Genomic DNA, 16,202 nt, shown 5'->3' on the forward strand with positions numbered 1-16,202 from the left:
TGATAATTAGGCAACAATATAATACACTGATGACCTGACAATTTAAGTTTGAAATAAAGTTAAATCTAAATAATTAAACCTTTCTTTCAAAATTTAAATAGCCCAACAACAGAGATGAAAAAGGAGGAGAAAAGAGAAACACTGCATGGGAAATGCTCCCTTTAGTGCTTGGTACTACAGGACGGTGTGACACAGATGCCCATTTGTGGTTCAGTGCTCTGTTAGCAGCTCCCATCAGGCCTGACATACTACAGCTAACAATAATCATAATCTGGATGTAAAAGGTCTCATGTAAGCTATAATTGGAAAACTAATACCACACTGATACTTAAAATTATTGCATGTTGTATGTACGGGATGTGTACAAAGAGTTATGGATATGTGCTAGAATTATGTTATTAAAATGTGTTTGGCAAGCAATGCATAAACTCATTGTGCCCTAAACAACAGAATGTGTATTTGTTTGTCTGATCAACCAGGCAGAGACAACAAAGGTACATGTACGTAAAAGGCAAACAAAGCCATCAACTTAGTGAGTGAGGGAGAGGCTCTTCCATGGGTCTGAACCTCAAATGATAAGTAATTGAGTCAACTGATTGTATACAATATTACTGTATTATAAAATTGGGGGTAAGGTCTTTTATGAAAGCTAGTGCCACATTGGTGATTAATATCATTGTGAAATATCTGTATTAACACCAGCTGAGGCCTTAATGGTACTCACTGATATTATGCTTTAAAGTCTGTGACCAAATACAGGGAGAAACAGGTTTTCCCCCAGACAGGAGACAAGGGAGCCTTGTGGAATTAAAACAATGGAAGCCCCATTTGGGAAGATCTGTGGCTAGGAGGTGACAGAAAAGGACAAATCACTTTCTGACATTAATGAATCAGGCTTCACTGCACGCTTATGAGGGAAGCAAATGCCATTCCAACTTGACAGATAAGAACTGTGGCACTGACCAGATAAGTGACTTGCCCATAGCAGGGCAGCAGCAGAGCACACAGATCTCTTCTCAGCTCTATGCTTTACCCATAAAGCCATCTTTCTTATGGAGGAAAAATGGAATCAGGGCACTGCACAGGAGTCATGTCTGTCCTCAGAACTGAATGCATACAAATGGCATGATATACAAGTCAGGAAAAAGATCTTGGAGTCATCGTGGATAGTTCTCTGAAGATGTCCGCGCAGTGTGCAGAGGCGGTCAAAAAAGCAAACAGGATGTTAGGAATCATTAAAAAGGGGATAGAGAATAAGACTGAGAATATATTATTGCCCTTATATAAATCGATGGTGCGCCCACATCTTGAATACTGCGTACAGATGTGGTCTCCTCATCTAAAAAAAGATATACTGGCACCAGAAAAGGTTCAGAAAAGGGCAACTAAAATGATTAGGGGTTTGGAACGGGTCCCATATGAGGAAAGATTAAAGAGGCTAGGACTCTTCAGCTTGGAAAAGAGGAGACTAAGGGGGGATATGATAGAGGTATATAAAATCATGAATGATGTGGAGAAAGTGGATAAGGAAAAGTTATTTACTTATTCTCATAATACAAGAACTAGGGGTCACCAAATGAAATTAATAGGCAGCAGGTTTAAAACAAATACAAGGAAGTTCTTCTTCACGCAGCGCATAGTCAACTTGTGGAACTCCTTACCTGAGGAGGTTGTGAAGGCTAGGACTATAATAGCATTTAAAAGAGAACTGGATAAATTCATGGTGGTTAAGTCCATTAATGGCTATTAGCCAGGATGGGTAAGGAATGGTGTCCCTAGCCTCTGTTTGTCAGAGGATGGAGATGGATGGCAGGAGAGAGATCACTTGATCATTGCCTGTTGGTCCACTCCCTCTGGGGCACCTGGCATTGGCCACTGTCGGTAGACAGGATACTGGGCTAGATGGACCTTTGGTCTGACCCAGTACGGCCGTTCTTATGTTCTTATGATATATTGGAATGATACCAGGGCCTGTTGGAGATGAGCTCCCCTGCTTCTTAAGATGGGCGATAAGACCAACACCAACCCCTTGAGAATCAGGAATTACACTGTGCTATAAGCACTTCAGCTAGAACAGTGCATTGTCTGTAGCTCCTCTCACTTCTCAACACCATCCCTTGAGGTAGCACCCACACCCTACTTCTCAGCTTCTGCTCACTCACCCATCCCACATTAAGAGGGCTCTCCTGCCTCCTAATACCATATTTCCATGTTCCAGCCAATTTTCAGATGCACCCCCCCCCCCTTCTGATATCTCACTTCTTCCTCCAGACTCCCCAAAAATACCCATCTAAGCTTACCCACTCAGCCTCCTTGCTTCACTAGCTCACAGACAGGGCTCCCAATCTCAGTTTCACTGCGTCTGTCTGGACTCCTGTTTGTGGTGATATACGGTAGATATGAACAGCACTGAATTATGTAACATTTACATTCTGCAAACCAACTGCTGAGGGCTGAAACAGCTGTCCCTTTTGTGAGATGTGACACACTGTGCATGTGAATTTGTGGTGGGGCACACCCACCAGCAAACCAGCATTCTCTTTTACTTTGTGATGAATTGACCTGAATCACCATGTTTCCAATAGTCACATTTTATACATTGCAACCAGTAAGGTGAAGTGAGATGTTATTCTTCAGGCTGGTTATCTAAGTGGCTGTGGTTCTACAGCAGTTGCTAAGAATATTTAAAAGCTGCTTTACAGACATCATCTTCTCTGTATGTGTGTATATATATCTCCTCAATATATGTTTCACTCTATATGCATCCGAAGAAGTGGGTTGTAGCCCACGAAAGCTTATGCTCTAATAAATTTGTTAGTCTCTAAGGTGCCACAAGTACTCCTGTTCTTTTTTTAGGATTTAAACATTTTCTCATTGGTCTGTGCTTGATTGAGCTCATCAGGCGTCCGCTGACTTTGTAGCATGTTTTTCAGACTCAGATTTCAGTACAGGAAAACATGCAAGGGCTGATTCTCCAACTGCTTTGCACCTTACACCATCATTTACACTCAGGCAAATCGGAACTCTCCACTCACTTACACCAGTGGCAGTTTTACACACTCATTTTACACAAATGTAAATGACTCTACAAGGAACAAGACAGTACAGAATCAGGCCCATAACTGCTTCAAAATAAGGTAGGACAAATCTGGCAAGTGTCAGAATGTTTATATTTATAAATAAATAGTTTTATATTACATTTGTTGTATTACACTAATGCACGTAACACAATCATACTAGCTAAGAAGGAAAACTTGCTAATTATTTTTATGGACTTGATAGGTATTATCATCAAATGCTTTATTATACAATAAAAGTTAAAATTCAATAATTATTTCTAACTTGACAGTGTCCTTTAATAGTGAGGCAGAGTAGAGGATTTTTATTATTATTTTCTTCATATGTTACATACATCTTAGTTTTAATTTTAAAATTCTTCCAGTTTTAATTATCTGATTTTTCCTGTTTATGCTGTTTGGTCACTGTTTGCATCTCTCATCTTGAAGAGCTTTGTTTTTCTTTACAGTTGGCTTCTAGACAATTTCACTTTTAGGTTTTCTTGCACTAGTTCAAAGATAAAATAATGGAACAGCAAACACAGATTTTTTTTTTTTTTAAAGTAAGCTGTTTCCACTGAAATGCATAACATTCATGGAGACATTTCTATGATGTTTCGTTTTTTTTGAAAGTTTAATTTTATCGAACCTAAGATGGGGTCATGTTTGATATGAGTGTCCCTTTGAAGCTCTAAAAATACTGTATTAAAAAGACCAATTAAACTATTTTCTATTACGGTACTATTCCACGCACATAAAGGTGTGCATTTTTCATGGCGGGGTACATTCTTAATGTCTGCACGTGCATGGTCTAATTCTCATTAGTGCTAATGAGAATGCATAGCTAGAGACCTACACACTACTTAGTTACTGATACCACTTACCCATATGTGGGGGGTGGAGTAGCAGGGTCTTGCCAGGGCAATTAATTAATTAAAGTGCAAAAGTAGACTATAACAGGAGGGAACTATTAAACAGGCATTATTTTAAAGCAACAGCATATTTTAGGAATCATTAAATAGTTTACAGCCATATAGCTACTACAGAGCTTAGAGCCCGTGCTGACAGATGTAGAGAGAAGATACAAATACTGTGAAATGACATTCAGTATTACAGACAAGGAGGCTGGGGCATATTACTTGTTTGTAAGGTAGGAGAGGCAGTTTGTTACATTTAGTCCAATAGCTGATGAGTAGCAAACTCCTACTGAGAGGGTGGTAGACTCCAATTATTGTATCTATGGTATTTACATAGCACCAATTAGCATAGTATCTAGGCATGGCACCATTACAGTCACAGAATGGAAGCAGTTGCACAGGAGTCGCTGCTGCATGAAGCAATGACTGTACACATGCTGCGTGCATACACACTCGCTCTCTCACCCGTGCATATACTGCAGTTCTGGAACTTGGGCTAGTAGTTCAGAAACAGCTATGCACATAGGGAACACTGCCTGTAATTATTAAGGGCTGAAAGGTAAGCCAATCTTAGAGATAAGTATTATAGCTGCAACTCTAGGATGCCCTTCTCAGTCTCTTCTATTTCTGATTCCATGAATTCAGATTTCCTCTTGATCCCAGCCAACCCCCCGCCACCTACAGTCGCCCTTAAATTCCCTTGTGTTCCCTCGCTTATTCATTCAACAGAAGCTTTGGACCTTTATGTTATTCAAGAGATGAATGTTAGGGCTTGTCTGCATGGGACAAGTAGAAATAAGCTACAGTGAACTAAGGCCACTTTACTTCTGAATGAGAGCATCCACACAGGGATTGAATGTGCTTTAATTCAGGCATGCTGACTTCACTGCTTTAGTTGTTTAGTCTGAACTTTCCTGAGTGTCACGTTAGTGGTCACCCTCTTCCACTCACATGCTGGGTAGAGCAGGATAAGAGACTTTTGAGACTAATTTAAACACCATAACTAGCATGAAACCTTTGGATTTTCATTTGTAGCTTAGCTAAAGAGAACCATAAAAGGAGACAGTTCCCACAGTGCACCAGGTCCTCTTTAAAGCAGCCCTAATCATGAGGACCTTCTTGCAAAACCTGCTGCATCCAACTTATTTATTGCTGTCATAGTGATCTCTTCTGCTGGCTGAGATTGGTTGTGTTAAAACAGCCAGCCAGGTTCTTGTCTCAGTTGCTGGTGAAACCTGGCAGTAATTCTACAGAAGGCAACATACCTAGGGTCAGAATCTGGCCCAGTAATTTCAAAGTTTTTAGAAGAGCCACAGCTGCATCCATAAACTCAAACTCTAATGTCAAGAGAAGTGATTCAGTATAGTGGGAAATAATAAAGGAAAGTGGCAACTAATTACCAGAACTCCACTATGGAAATTGTAAGAAAATGGAGAGAAGGATCGTTTTCAGTGGAAAATCCTCTAGAGCCTCACGTGCTGTCACGTAGCTTTAAACCAGATTTTTTATTGATCACATTCACAGTTTGAAGGAACACGGATTACATTCCTGATCCTGCAAGATGCTCCACCCGGGCAGACCACTGTGCCCACACACAGCCCTGTTAATTGCAATGGGGATCTACATTACAGAAGTGGCTTGTGGAATTAGAGCCTAAAACAATACAGTTCTAATAGTCACTGATCCTAGCTGTTGGTAGAAATTACGTAAGAAACAGTGAGGAGTAAATCTACACAGAGCTGCATGTAAACGCCTGGGTTTGCAACAGAAAAGTTAGTGGAAAAAGCCTACCTCCCAAGAGTATGACACTGAAATGATGACTGTCCTCACCCAGAGTATTTTGGATAGGCAGCTGGATTACATCTGACTTGGGAACATTTAGCAGCAACATATACTACATAATGTAGGCCTAGATCTTGCTGGTCATGAATAAACTTGCATATAGCTCAATTTGAGTGCAAGGTTAAACTGTAAAACAAGGGTATGACAGGCTGTCTTCTGTAGGGTGACCAGACGTCCCGATAAAATCGGGACTGTCCCGAAATTTAGTCGTTTGTCCCGCGTCCCGACGGATGTATGGTCAGGACGCCATTTGTCCCGATATTCTGGCTCGGGTTTTTTTTGTTGGGTTTTTTTTGCTTCGGCGGCACTCCGGACCTGCCCCCCCAATGTGTCCCAATATTTTGTTCATGTAATCTGGTCACCCTAGTCTTCTGGAGACAGTGTTTTTGAACTAGCTGAGGTAAGTGGGGACACTTTGAACTGATAAGCTTGAAATGTACCTAAGGTGAGGACAGAAGTGATTGGGCCCTACACAATCTGCAAAGCAACTGGTCCTTACATGATCCGTATGATGTCCAAACCACTTACATTTAAAAAGTATAGATGTTAGTAGCTGGAAAAATGTGTAGTGTGTGATCTGATTTGGAATTGTGGTGTCACCCTGTATCTAAACCACCTGCGTCTAGGCCTGGCTAGTGTGGGCACAGAACTGTTCCATGCCTAATGAAGTAACCTGAGCGATGAGCTGGAGTTGAACTGAGTTTTTGGATCAGAGAGAACTGGATGAAATGTTCTGGATAAGTCGAATGGAAAAGGTCTCAGAGGGCGTTCCAGCACATAAAAGCACCTGAAACAGGGAGGTAGAATCAGTGATTATCCCAGATTGTAGCATGGGAAGTGTCTTTTCAACACTTCAAGGGAACTTGGCTGCCTGAGGACCTTGCATGCTTACTGTAGAGATTGAAAGCTTTTCAATAAAGCCTGAGGGTTGGACAGCTTGGCTCTATTATTAGCCCTATGACGAATAACATTCTGCTGCTATCTGACACTGTAGTCTTATTTTTTGAGCAAAGAATGTCGGCGCAAGAGGTACCATGCTTCATACAAATAAATATCCATTCCATTTTTGCCAACATAGTAACCATCAAATCTATTATTTTAAAACCAGGCAGGTGTGCTGAAATGAACCCATCTGGGTTGGTCCCATAGCATAAATCACATGTGTCCAGAATGGAAGTTGGTTTGTCTCTTTGTAAGCTCTCAGCAACATGCCTGAAAGTCCAGCTGGTCGGATGGAATAGGCATCTGTGAATTTAAGTAAGTGTACAGTATCCACCGCAAAAGTCTTCCTCTGTGTGTGCTGCAGTCTCCAACTGGACTCCAAACTTTTGTTTGTCTTTATCCCAAAGTCCTGGAGTCTGTAGGATCTTTATGACCACTTCCTCAAAGACACATTGTACTCCATCCCGCGTTTTAGCACTGGTCTCTAGAGAGAGGGTAAAACCAATAATTTCCCTTTTTGCACAGAATTTTCCGCTTTAAAACAATTATCTTTGAAGGGGAGGGGATGCTATTTTGTTATTTGCAGCTGAACTTTTTTCCTCCTCAGATCTCAAGTTTACTGACAAATCATCCCACAGCAGCCTGAAGAGTCTAATTTCCTCTGAAGGAAACTCCATTGTTTCCGCTTCCTTTTTGCATTTTTAAATTGAAACTTCTCCTCAGGTTGTGACCAATCCTGCACATATATGTTTAGAAAAAGATGGCTCTAGAATTTCATCAGCAAACAAAGGAAAGTTCTCCCTTTATTTATTTGTTCTGCTTCATACTTAATTCTGCCTTACTGTGGGGCAATGGACTAGATGACCCCTTTAGGTCCTTCCAACCCTACATTTCAAGAGGCTTCACCACTTGTAGGTTCTCATTTCATTGCACCTTCACTCATTTTCACCATGATGATATCTCCCCAAGACAGACTGCATTCTACAGTTGGCTATAAATTCACCTCCATAACTCTACAAAAAACTCGAAGTTGGAAAATAGGAACTGGTCAAAATTCTGGGTATCAGCCCCAAATAAAGATTCCAGTCTGAGCAGAGTAAGGCTTGGAAGTTTGGGAACACACTACAACACATCTACTTTTAAGTCACAGATTTAAATGTAGCCCCCAGTCAATGACACTAATCTTATTTTCAATTGACATTATTAATATCTGCAAGATAAGGGTTAGACTGGTGCCAATTTGATAGGTACACATTATGGGCCTAACTTTCAGGGTAATGAGCACCCAAAACTCCAGGTCAGGTAAACATGCAGCACCTCAGAAAATAAGGCTCTTTGTGCACACATAGGGCACCAAGGCAGTAAAGGAGTCATGTTAATTTAACTATAGGTGGATCTGAAAGGTACTCACTGCCTTCAGCCATTTGTAGCTGCAGTAACTGCCCAAGAGTAACAAAGAATAATGGCCTGGAGGAGAGCTGCATTCTGTTCATTCATGCTCAGCTGTAACAAAATAACTATCCTATTTTTATATCTTTATTGGAAAAGAACTGCATACCTATAAAGAGCATTGAGTGTTTCCTAGCGAACTGGAGTCCCTCCCTTTTGTTTATCTCACGATCTGGCTGCAGAGAAAAGAAAAGAATAAAAGTAAAATACGCTATACTTGCCAGGTCTTGGGAACTCCAAGGAAAAGTGTCATTGTGGGCATATTTTCTAAAACTCCTCCAGACACATCGAATTGTTGCTGCAAATCCATAAGTCTATATGGTGATCATAAATGACTGAATGGTTCCATTAGGCTTTACAACCACTGTAACACTGGTTTAAAAAAAAATCACAATTGTACTGATACTGAGAGCAGTATAACCATAGAAAGATCCCTGGATCCAGTACAGCATTTCAAAATAGCCAGAGAAAAAATTAAGGGTTCTAAAAAATGGTAAAAACCAGGAAGGTAATAACTGGGCAGATACAGAATTTTGAGTCAAATGACCTTTGTCTGTTACCTCTGATTAATTCTGAAGAATAGGGTGAGATTCACAAAAGCTTTAGGTAGTTGAAAAAGCGACTAAAGAAATATTTGACTCACGGAGGAAACACTTACAGATTCAGACACCAAGTTTTCACCCGCAGAGCGGTTAAATCACTGACTGGATTGTATGAAACTAAAGGAGGAGTTGTTCAAAAAGACCAGTGTATGAGAAAGAGTGGAGATGTTAGTGTGTGAGGCTGACAAATGGGTGGACAAGGCTGGCAGCGTCTGCAGGAGATAACATGACAAGAATGGACAAGGAGGAAGGAGCAGAGCTGTAAAGGGCCTTGAAGACAAGCACAAGAAGCTTGAACTCAGTGTGATGATATAGAGCAGTGGTCCCCAACCGACGAGCCAACGTGGATCATGGCCGGCGGACGAGCATCCGCCGAAATGCCGCCGAGAAGCGGCAACGTCAATAGGCCTCTGGAAGACGCTGCTTGTCGGTGGCATTTCGGCAGATGCTCGTCCGCCGGCCAGTACGCGGGTGCACATAGATGCCATGGCGGGCGCCGGCACCCCGTTGGGGACCACTGATATAGAGTGAGCCAGTGGAGGCATTCAGAGAGAGTGATGCTGTCAGAGCGATGAGCAAGAAATATGATTCTAGTCACTGCCTTCTGAACAGATTGGAGGGGACGAAGTGTGTATTAGGGAGGCCAGCGAGGAGGAGGCTGCAGTAGTTAAGATGGGAAATGAGGCCCATTGAAGAAACCTGAACAGTTTAACAGTGCTGTGAGTCAGACAAGGAGGGAGAATGACAGCAGATCTGAAACCCAGAGGTAATACCTACCAGGAGACCCAGAGGCTGAGTCTAAGACACACTGCTTGGCCAAAGGGTCAGGAGAAAGGGACAGCTGGGGAGAGAGGGTGGGGTCTTGTAACTCAGATGGTACTTCACTGGAGATGATCAGGAAGAGTTCCAGCGTAGTTTCTTTTCATTAAATATTATTTGCTCTTTCAGTTCTTAATCTTGTTTACAACAGCTCACCTGATTTAGATCATGTCACCTCTCCGGGACAGTTTGCACAAAATTCCCAAACAACCTTCTGCCTCTAAGAGGAAGCAGCGAGGAAAGGAGGTCTCCAGCCTGCCCCATTCAGGTTTTTCAGTCAAAGCGGCACAGACCAGGTATGCTGCATGCAAGGCTGTGAGCCTCCTGGTGCACAGGAAACACCTACTGACCATGAATGAGAACCAAGTGTATGAGCATAAGATGACACAGCTCTAAACTGACCTTGTCAATTTTATTGCCAACTAACATTTTTACAATGTTGCTCCGCGTAGCATATGTCTCCAGCTCGTTCAGCCAAGTCATTAGGTTTGTGAAAGTGTCTTTTCTCGTGACATCATACACTAACAACAAAAGAAAGGGACACTGTCAACTGCAGATTCCTGGGCTATTTTTACTGCATTAGTGCTGCACTCATTTCTTATGTATTTATTCATTTGAGGTTACTTTCAAATAATTTTAGGAGTAGTAGATGTGATCCCTCAGAGTAGGAATGTCAATTCTAATCCCTGATGACTCAGAGTAAGTAGAATGATGATAGGAAACAAACACCTGTTCCAGTAATATTTAAGGTTGGGGAACCCAACCTAACAGCTGGGGCTTTATGCTGTTACTGGCTTTGAATTCAAGAGCTGAGAGTAGAACTGCAGGACATTTTAAAATAGAAAGTTACGTATTTAAGGGGGCAGCGGAGTGTGTTCATGTGTGGGTTAGCAACAGAAATTTGGAATTTTCAGTACCCTTTTAAAAAGAGACTTTTGGTTATTGGTAACTCCACAACTGTGCTTACTTATTGCTAATTAGTTGAACAGAGCGGCAGACTGTACCACAGAAGGAATGTATATTCTGTATAGCAGGTTATTCGGTTTTCATAATCCCTTGACAATAGGAATCAGATTTTTTCAACTGATGCGATCACAAAGAATGGGAACTGCCATAAATTATTTGCACTTTTCACCAGGCAGATTTGATATTGTTTCTGAAGAGGGAAATAAAAATGTCTCAGGAAGAGCATTTGAAAATTGAAAAACAATTTGCTTTGTAACCAGAAACGCTCCAAACAGAAATTACTATAAAGTTGAGAATGCATCTGCTCAATGGTTGAGCTCTCTGTAATATAAAGTCTACAGCTTTTTAATTTAAAATGTTCTGAAGACTCATCATTTCCTGCTGATAAAGATTAGGAGCCAAAATTCAGCCTAGTGGAGCAGGCCCGTGTTAATTGCTTCTCTTGCCTTTCTGGTGAATACCACTTCTTTTGGTAAAGAGGTATTAACATTTAGTTAGTGATAATGATTTCACAGTTGTGCTAATCATATTCCTCCTACCTAAAACAACACCTTGAACGCCTCGGTAATAACTGGGAGTCAGTGTTCTAAACCGTTCCTGTCCCGCTGTATCCTACAGAGGAAAAACCAAAAAGATTTAGAATTAAAGGGTAATTTGCAGTATGTGGCATAAACAGAAAAAGTTAACAATGCTTTGACCAGGAATCTTGACATTAGGATACATAAAGCATAGAAGACGTAGAGTCAGGGAAACAGGCAACAAATATTAGGAAAAGTGATGAGATGAAAAGAAAAACCGTGAAAAAGGAGAGGTTATAATTGAAGGTTAAAATTAAAGAGGATGTCAGCCTCTGAACAGGAGTAAAGAGGTGAAGAAAGCCAATGAGACTCAGATCTGGAAGGCCATTTAAAAATAAATAAGGGAATAATACTGCAAACAAAACAATACTATATATATATACACACAATGAGCAGGGTTGAAAGTGGAAGAGGTGAGGAAATGGGAATAAATATTCATCCAGTGCAAGACACTGCAGGCAGGAGGAGCAGACAGTGGGTTTGATTCTCCCGTTGGCTTATCCTGCAGTAGAAGAAGAGGGCCCAGTATGTGTAAATCATTTTGAGGCTAGCAGGATCCCAAGCAGATGAGAAATTAGATTAAAAGTTATTCACAGGTCAATTAAATTATTAGTGCAATACCCTATATCAGGGATCGGCAACCTTTGGCACATGGTCCGCCAGGGTAAGCGCCATGGCGGGCCGGGCCGGTTTGTTTACCTGCCACGTCCGCACGTTTGGCCAATCACATCTCCCACTGGCCGCGGTTCACCGCTCCAGGCCAATGGGGGCTGCAGGAAGCGGCGGCCAGCACATCCCTCGGCCTGCCAGGGTGCTTACCCTGGCGGGCCGCGGGCCAAAGGTTGCCGATCCCTGCCCTATATTTCCCTCCAGAAAGACTTCAAACATCTCCAGAGTGCATTATGAAGTCCAACCCCCCACAGAAAGGACTATAAAGGGGCAAAGGAATATGAAATTTTACCCACTATGATTTCTTTTATTTAAGTTAAGCACCAATGTTGACACAAGAACAAATGGCTATAAACTGGCCATCAATAAGTTTAAGGCTTGAAATTAGGCGAAGGTTTCTAACCATCAGAGGAGTGAAAGTGAAGTTCTGGAACAGCCTTCCAAGGGGAGTAATGGGGGCAAAAAACCTAACTGGCTTCAAGACTGAGCTTGTTAAGTTTAGGGAGGGGATGGTGTGATAAGACTGCCTACAGTGGCATATAGTCAATCTGCGACTGTAAATAGCAAATGTCTCCAACAGCCCGTGATAGGACACTAGTTGGGAAGCACTCTTAGTTACTACAGAGAATTCTTTCCCAGGTGTCTGGCTAGTGGATTTTGTCCACATGCTCAGGGTCTAACTGATCACCATATTTGGGGTCAGGAAGGAATTTTTCCCCAGGGCCAGATTGGTAGAGACTCTGGGGGAGTTTTCCCTTCCTCTGCAGCATGAGAACCGGGACCTTTCTGGTTTGAACTAGGGTAAATGGTGGATTTCTCTGTAACGTGAAGTCTTTAAATCATTATTTGAGGACTTCAGTAACTCAGCCAGAGATTATAGGTCTATTATAGGAGTGGGTGGGTAGGTTCTGTGGCCTGCAATGAGGTCAGACTAGATGATCACAGTGGTGCCTTCTGGCCTGAAGGTCTATGAGTCTACTTCAGAAATTGAATATTTGCTGAACAAAGTAGAGAAATTACATGATGGTGTAGATGTCCACCATGTCTAGGTTTTGTAATCCTTACATATATTTAAATAAAAGGGCAATCATAGGTTTGGCATGGTATTCCCTTACAAGGGCTGACCTGTGGAGTTTTTATTAAGCAGTTTGTTATTATACCCTTAAGCCTCCAAGTACACAAGGATACAACAGCAGAGCACTCCTTAGTACCAGTGCAACTGGCAATATGAAAAAACAAAAAAGAAATGGTTCCTAAATGTTATCCCCAATTTTAATAATAATGAAAATCCTGCAGTGTCTGATGCAATCTTAGTAAAATAAACATTTTAAAAATTTCTCCTGGATACCTGACTAATCGAAAAGAAGAGGAAGGATTTTAAAGCCACTACATAAGTGATGTTCTTAGAAATAAGCAGTTCTGCTTTAACATCTGGCATGCTAGGGCAGATTACATCCAGCCACAGGGAATTTCAGAACATTCCCTGCTGAGCCTTTATGAAATGTAAAGTACACGGAATGCAGGACAAGTGCTATGTTCCAAGTCTGTTTGCTATTCTAGAGACCAATTTCCCCACCAAGCTTTTGAAATCTTATTTGCTTTCCAAATACTAATTCCAGAACAGCTGGAAAAAACAAATTTATTATTTTCAACCTTATCTATGATTTTTAATTTTCACAGAGCACCAGTCATCAGAGTACCTATGCACAGAACACAGTAAGCTGGCATAAACCTTAAACAAAGATGGACTCTGCACATCTTTCTGGGGGTTGGCGGCTTGTTTATGGATTTTATTTTTTGTTTTATATAATACAGCTGCACGTCAGTAATGAGTGATTTCTCCTGATGCTGTTAACATACTGCTGCAAAGGTATCTTTTTCAGCAGCACAATTTGCACAGGCTCTGCCCTTGATTTTGATCTCAGAACAGCAAGACACACCCTTGTGACTGAAGCTTGGTTATCTGAATTCCCTCTTGGAAGAGCTGCTTCTTTGCTTGCAACTTGTTCAGAATGTAAGAAGCATACTTCCTCCCTGGTTTGAGCAACCATGATTGTATTACTCCTGCTTTATAGACCATCAATGTAAATGATGCAAATTGGCAGGTTGCCTATGATAGCATTTTTTGTTTTGTTTTTATTTTAAAGCCTTAATAGTATTGGTCCAAGATAATGTATATGAGGCCTCGTGCATATGAGCATTTACCCCCACACAATCCACCTTTTAGATCTGAGGCTGACAGACAATTGTGCCCTCATGTATATGGAACCTGCTCCTTCCGAGTTTCATTTCAGACTCCCTCACCTCACTTAAATAAGAAAAGTTGAGGATCTGAGAGAGGAGGGGGCAGAAAGCAAACAGAGAGGAGAACAACAGGTATCATGTAGAAATATATTTTTGGGAGAGAGAGATAGTTTCAAGTTTTTCTTTTAATTTTAAGTGGGGCATTTTAAATAGATTTTTATTTTGGGGTATTTTGGATCATGATCATGCTAATGCACTGAGCACCAAGCACCGTGGATGTGGGTGTGGAGAGGAAGCTTTAGAAATATTATAATTATACTTCCCATGCAGTTGCAGTCTGGTGTTCTAATTTTCAGAGGTCCTGAATTCCTCCACTGAAGCCAACAGTTGTGGGTGAAGGCTCAGACCCTCTGAAAATAAGTCTTTGGCCTTAAACAGGGATTACAACACTGAATTCCCCTTTCCCATTAATTGAAGGAATGGGGCAGTGCATGGCAAGTCTAGAGTTTGTTTTCAGCATGGTGCACCGGGAGTTCAATGCAAAACAGCTCATAGAAATAATACAGCCAAATCCATACAGTAGCTGTTTTGGGCATTTCATCCCCATTAGGTCTTGGCTGTTCAAGGGCTGTCTACCTGGAGAATACCTGGGGCTCAATAATCCTCTTTCATGGGTGGCTGTGTCTTGTCAAGTCCATTAATGCACAGCAGAGGAATCCAGGAGAACTAGTGAAGCTAAGCTGCCCAGATGTCCGGATTTTATAGGGACAGTCCTGATATTCGAGACTGTGTCTTATTTAGGCACCTTGCCCACTTCAGACAATTTTACACTAGCAGAACCATGGCACTTAAATACTCGAGATACTGTGTATGCAAAGACCTGCTGCATACCCATTCACTACTAAATGCTGTTCTAAAGTACAGCAAACTTTAGTAATGTAAAAGGGCAGGCGTTTTGTCTTTATCTGTCCTGGGCAAAACTTACCCATATTGCAAGTTGCACTGGATTGCCGTCAACCACCATTTTCTTCACTTTAAAATCGACACCTGGTATGCAAAAGAGAGGGAAGCAATGTCAGGCTTTGCTACTCTCTGCGTTTAGTTTAGTTGCTATGAAGTTCGCCAACATTTGCTACCTCACGACAGGCGGAGGTACAGTCACTTCACAGCTGCACGGGGCTGTACACAGGACCTCACACGGAGAAGATGCATGAACACAAACACAGGCTGTGTGTGTTCATAACAGCCAGTTAGGAAAGCCCTTTAGGAGGCCTCTGCCGCGCTCCTCCCACTCCCAAATCCAGATACCTACAGCCGGTGTCACCGGGGGTCCTGGCTCCTTACAAGTCTGCCCTATTTCAGTCTCCTATTAGCCACCTGTAACGCTGCAGGGTTGGGGGGCTCACCCCGGGGGGCGGCCTGGAGCCCGCGCACAGATCCCCGAGTGCTAAGAGATCCCCTGGAGTCCCCGGGAGCGGAGGCAGGGCCGGGCCAGGGAAGCTCGCAGCACTCACCTATCGTGGGGTTCAAGTACGGCTCAAACGTGTCATCGGTGAATCTCAGCAAGAGACTGCGGGGAAAGGAGAGACAGGGTGAGCGGGCCGCTCACGCCCAGCGGCCTCCCAGGACACCAACCCCCCCGGCCCGCCCCAGAAACCGGCCCCTCCGCTCCCGGAGCGCTTTCCGCACCTGGACTTCCCCACCGCGCTGTCCCCAACCACCAGCAGCTTCAGCGTGGCCATGGCCTCGATCGGCGCCATGGCCGGGCGGGCCCCGCGCAGCTGCCTCCGCACCCCGCACTGGCAGGGAGAGGCGCCCGGTGCCCCAGCTCCGCCCTAGAGTCCCGTCCCACCTCCTCCTCCCTGGGCCTGTTGTGAAAGGGCCGGAGAAAGCCATACACGCCCAGTCGGCCCCCGGCCCGGCCGGCAGCACGATACAGCGTTTGATACACAACGTTCCATGGGGCCGGCGCGGGATCCGGAGCGGGAGGCGAACTCGACACCTGCTGCCTGTTCCCGGGGCTGCGGGGTCCTAGCCGGGGGCTGAGGGGAGGGACAGACTGGAGGCGCGATTCTCCGGGGGAAGGAGGGGGAGCAGCGGGAATCGGGGAGCAGCGGG

General features: G+C 43.0%; 1 pseudogene; it reads right to left on the reverse strand.

The window, feature by feature from the left end:
* Positions 1–6,914: 6,914 nt before the first annotated feature.
* Positions 6,915–15,980, reverse strand: LOC135894532 (ras-related protein Rab-18-B-like; annotated as a pseudogene).
* Between the last annotated feature and the right edge of the window lie 222 nt (positions 15,981–16,202).

This window comes from Emys orbicularis, chromosome 25, assembly GCF_028017835.1.
Source record: "Emys orbicularis isolate rEmyOrb1 chromosome 25, rEmyOrb1.hap1, whole genome shotgun sequence".
NCBI lineage: Eukaryota > Metazoa > Chordata > Testudines > Emydidae > Emys > Emys orbicularis.